The sequence below is a fragment of the Macrobrachium rosenbergii genome, chromosome 37, assembly GCF_040412425.1.
Source record: "Macrobrachium rosenbergii isolate ZJJX-2024 chromosome 37, ASM4041242v1, whole genome shotgun sequence".
NCBI classification, from domain to species: Eukaryota; Metazoa; Arthropoda; class Malacostraca; order Decapoda; family Palaemonidae; genus Macrobrachium; species Macrobrachium rosenbergii.
Window position 1 is genome coordinate 25,643,240 of NC_089777.1, and position 5,797 is coordinate 25,649,036.

The following is a 5,797-nucleotide window of genomic DNA, read 5'->3' on the forward strand; positions in this document are numbered from 1 at the left end:
ACAAAAAAAAAAAAAAATATGAGAGAATAACTTGAGAATTAGTTTGCTCCAATACCTAAAAATTACTAATAATGAAAAGGTTCATATAGTCTGAACTCTTAAAAGCTCATTATGATACAAAGTCCAGGATTGTAGAGTGGAACTGTCATTTATAAATTTGCTCTTGTAATGCAATTACCACGAAAGTAAATTGGAGTTTTCCCTATACACACCAATTGAAGGAGCAGGAGTCCAAACAAACGAGTTATAATGAATGGCCATTAATTTAGAGGTCACAGAAAAGGCCCTTCCTTTAGAATGAAACAAAATAAAAAGTGATCCAGTCCATATTGCTTACGTAAGAGCACACTTAGAGGCTATCCGTACTTCCTTCTGGAATGAAGAGTTATACTTCTGAAGCTGATTTAAGTTCACACGCAAAGTTTTGAAAATGTTTGTAATCAACAAACGTTTGTCTCATGAAAGACTTCAGATTTGATTGAACTGCCCTTGGGACAACATTAGAACAGCTGTAATGGTAGGAGGACGTGAAGGGAATTTGAAAGATAAATGCCTTCTATTCTCGTTGGACAGGATTATGAAGGGTTACTTGTATTCTTGTCGTATAAGAAAATTAGTGATTGACATAGACTGGTGCATTATGTTCTTGTTGGACGGAATGATTGTTAATGGAGTACACCCAAAAACAAGAAGAGAAGGTGATAGGGACGAATATTTAGCATATAACAGAACAGTGAGAGCAACTTATTTTTGATGGAAACCCAGTGTGACCCTTACCCAGTTCATGCCCGAGAAAACAAGAAAAAGAAAGGTGAGAGAACAAGACCTAGGTCTATTGTCGAAGGCAGGGTTTAAAGGGTAAGAAGGTCAATGTACCACAGGTGGGAAACGCAACCTTTTCTGCGGTAGCTTTAAATATCCGTATTTGCACCGGAAACTTCAGAGAAGTTTTTCCCTCTCAGAAATTTCAATCAAGGAAATTTCTTCTTGAGAGGAAAGTAGTTCTCAGAAATTGTAATGAAGAGGAAGTTTCTTCCTTGGAATTTCAAACAGGAGGAAGGTTCTTCTCCGAAATTTTAATGGAGAGGAAATTTCTGCTTCTGAGATATTTATGAGAGAGAGAGTCACCCTCCTCCTCCTCCTCCTCCTCCTCCTCCTCCTCCTCCTCCTCCTCCTCCTCCTCCTCCTCCTCCTCCTCCTCCTTGATGAAAGAGTTGACATGACAAATATGGCGGCTTGTTCAGCTGCGTTGTTTTATGAGAGTGAGTAATTGTGATCACCGTACAGCAACTCCGTGCCGTGAATAATTACCCTGTTGTGCGTGTATTAGCAGAACCCATTTTGGTATTTGGTTTGCTGTTTGTGTTTGTATGTTCTTAGCAAACAGTGACAGCCCAAGTCCTTTATGGGGAGTTTACACAGTCGCCCCCAGCACCAATTCCGGTACTTCTCACTCTGTTAAGGCTGTGCTATGTTTGGCCGCACCCTGTAACACCGATTTAGCAAGGCCTAGGCAAATAGTATAGCCGCCATCTTACCCCTCCCATGCCGTCGAAATCACTCTCATTCACGCGAAAACGTAAAAGGGAAGTGGATTATAACAATGCGCTTGGATTTGTAAAGAGCAATTAGTATTAATTTATATTAATTTATTTATGTGCTTCTTTGTAACTCGATCTTTACCTTTGGATTTCGAACGCTAACTAGGCTATAATAATCTTTCCGTCGTTTCCTTTGTGACATTAACCCACAAACATACATACACACACATACACATACACATACACATACACACACACACACACACACACACACTAGGAACAATAAAGATAAAATCCACGAAGGAAACGGAAATACTGGAGTGCTGCGAGGCCTTTCGATACTAGTCCTTTACTCTGCTAAGTAAAGGACTGGTGTCGAAAGGCCTCGCAGCACTCCAGTGTTTCCGTTTCCTTCGTGGATTTTATCTTTATTTATATATTCATCACGTTCCATATTTTCGTGATTCAGTTATACTAGGAACAATGTTTGAATGATGTTCGTGGGGTTGCAGTGGAAGTATTATTTAGTGGAACAGGAGAAAAACTGGTAAATAATAACGGATTATCTCGCCAGCCTGGAGTTAATGACATCAAACTCAGGTACGACGTAAATCATACTGCATTTCCGGCCGACCTGTTCGCGTAGATCTTGGAGATATCGACACGATTTTCCTAATCGAGCTGCAACAGGTGTTACATCCAAAATTATTAAGTCACACAGTGTAACCTGGAAAAGTTTCAAGTTCTTGCTTGTTCAGCCTCAAGTCATCTTTCAGAAATAGCAGTTTGTTTTCCTTAAATTTCCACCATGTTGAATATTGCATCGTATTCACAATCAACAAGCGTCTGACTGCAAGGCAAGAACTTATCAAGAAAATGTTACAATGCCTGTGGTTATAGTGCCTGGGGTTGTGGGTTATCAAATTATCACACTGGAACCTATGGGATACCACGGGGGTACCACTTCTCAGGTCGTTCCTTTGAAAATCATGAAAGCAATTTTTTCATGGCAGTTTGAAGACTTCTTGAGCTAACAGAATTTTGTAGTGGCCGGGGTTTGTGGGTTATCAAATTAGCTCACTGGAACCCATGGGCGTACCAGTGGGGAATCACTGGGGTAACACTGGTGTACCACCCCTCTGGTAGTTTCTTTGAAAATCATTATAGCAATATTCTCAAAGCAGTTCGCAGACTATGAGATAACAGAATTATGTAGCGCCTGGGGTTGTGGGTTATCAAATTATCACACTGAAACCCATGGGGTTACCACTTAGGTACCACTGCATTACCTCTCTCCAGGTCAATGTTCCTTTGAAAATCATGAAAGCAATTTTTCGTATAGCAGTTTGGAGACTTCTTGAGCTAGTGCCTGAGGTTGTGGGTTATCACATTAGCTCACTGGAACCCATGGGGGTACCACCGGGGTACCACTGAGGTACCACTGGGGTACCTCTCTCCAGGTCATTGTTCCTTTGAAAGTCATTATAGCAATATTCTCTCCAAGACTATGAGCATTGTTTGTGTAGTACTTTGTGGGTTATCAAATGATCGCAGTCATGGGGTGCACCACTGAGGTACCATGGTATACAACTCTCCAGGTCATTGTTCCTTTGAAAGTCATTATAGTAATATTCTCAACGCAGTTCGAAGACTATGAGCTAACAGAATTGTGTAGTACCTGGGGTTGTGGGTTATCAAATGATCCCACTGGAACCCATGTGGTTACCACCGGGGTACCACTGAGGTACCACTGGTATACAACTCTCCAGGTCATTGTTCCTTTGAAAGTCATTATAGCAATATTCTCCACGCAATTCGGAGACGTAACGTGACAACCGAGAATTTCAAAGCAGCCAAGATGGCGGAAGGAGGTCGGATTTGCAAACGGGCCTCCCTCCTCCCGAAGAGGAATAGCTTAAATGATGAATGAAAGACCGCAGCAACTGCTGACAGTTCCCCGTCGTAATAACAATCGCAGCGGGTGATTAGTTGTTGCTGTGGCTGCAGGAGGAATCCTTTTTTTTTTTTTTTATTTCTCTCGAGTCGTTGTGGTTGCGTTCTCTGCTTTTGTCAGTCGCCGCTCGATGAATTTGCATGTCATTAGGAACTATACAATACAGGTCTTTATAGATCCCCTGTGAGGAATGTTTACGCTCGATTACGTGGCAAGTTTTTATTTATTTCCATTTTTTCCGTTTTAATTTTTTATTTATAAGATTTAAAGAGATTTAAGTATGACTTACATTAATTTTTTTTACGTTCAATAATTTATTTAAGATTTAAAGGGATTTGAGTATTACCTACGTTCATTTCTTCACGTTTAATAATTTACTCGAATTTTAAGTAATTTAATAATTTACTTTAAGTATTACTTACATTTATTTTAAATTTATTTAGGATTTAAAAGTTTAATTGCTTAAATTTCTTTACGTTCTGTAATTTATTCAAGATTTAAAGGGATTTTAAGTTTTACTTACATTAATTTTTTTTTTACTTTCAATAATTTGTTTAACTATTAAAGGAATTTTAGTTTTACTTACATTCATTTCCTTACGTTTAGTAATTTATTTAAGATTTAAAGGGATTTAAGTATTACTTACATTCATTTCGTTAAGGTCAGTAATTTATTTAAGATTTAAAGGGATTTAAGTATTACTTACATTCATTTCGTTAAGGTCAGTAATTTATTTAAGTTTTAAAGGAATTTTAGTTTTACATTCATTTCTTTACGTTTAATAGTTTACTTGAATTTAAAGGTATTTTGGGATTTTGGATGAAAACATTCGTCAGTATATTTATTTGGTCTGTGAGGTTTAGTGAAGTTTTGGTTCTTTGTAAATTTTTTATCTGTTTTGAGATGACGTCTGTAAACCAAATATTCACATACTCAAATATAAATGTTTACAAGGTTACCTAATATTTTTATTTGTTTATGTTTCCCATTATATATCAGTCTTTGATAACCTATTAATTTCAAGGAACTATTCCCAGTTTGTTTTTTATATGAATATTAACATCTAATTTGCGACACACACGCGCACACATATATACTGCATATATATATATATATATATATATATATATATATATATATATATATATATATATATATATATATATATATATATATATATATATACACATACACATATATGTTAAGTAAAATATGTATATGATGTATGTGTTTGTGTATGTGTGAGTGTGTGTGTGTGTGTGAGAGAGAGAGAGAGAGAGAGAGAGAGAGCTTGGGTACATCAGCTTCCATAGATCCTGATAAAGCTGTAATGGTATAGCAGGCTAATGGGTTTCAGGAATATAATTATATCCTCCGGACGTTTTGAAACGGGTACAGGAAAATAATTATATGAAGCTGGCATTTTCAGATACAGGAAAAAATCGTATTTACTATCTCTCCCTTCAAGAGTTGAATCCTATATTTTTCCTTTTTCTATTTCTTTTCTTCGTAACGGGGCTAGTTGATGGATTAGGTCGTCCATCCCATCGGCCTCCCGAATTAAACGGATACAGAAAAGGAATTAAGATTTTGTACTCAGTGTTTACCTTAATATGTTGCAAGAAATTAACAAGCTAAGTCTCCACACCTAAGCGTGATCCCCAAATTTATACACTGACGAATGTGAGTTTTGTTCAATCCAAGTCGAAACTTCTGATTGTGACGAGACTTGAGTTTTAAGAAGATCCTGAAGTATAGCAAAATTGTACATTATACAGCCTCAAACTTCATTTCAAAATCAATTGCCCATCAAAGATTGTTTTCACATTTCGAATTTATGAATTCGCTGTTTGCTTTGAGTCGGAAGGCATGGATTTTCTCGTCAAAGGTGTAAAGTGAAATTTTAGGACAAGGATATATTTTGGATAGAGCAGCATTTCCCAACCCCCTCCCCCCTCCCTCCTCCCCCCTCCCCATTCACGTTTATAGAACATCCTACTTGGGCAAGACGTAGATTGATGTATTGTTATAAACGGGCGCTGCAATACTTTGATAATTGACGCTGACTTCTCCCATAAATCATACCAGAATTGTAAGATCACCCACCCATTAACAGAAGACTTGGTCACTGTCAAAGTATCTAAGGACTGGCTAAATTCTAAAGCAAGTCATAGCTTTATATTAAGTCTCATTTTATGATTTATTCAGAAGCATAGAAGTGTTTAGAAGTGTTGTGTAAGTGCGTCCATCACGATGAAGAACATGTTTATTTCTTGACCCTTGAATGCCTATACATCTTTGC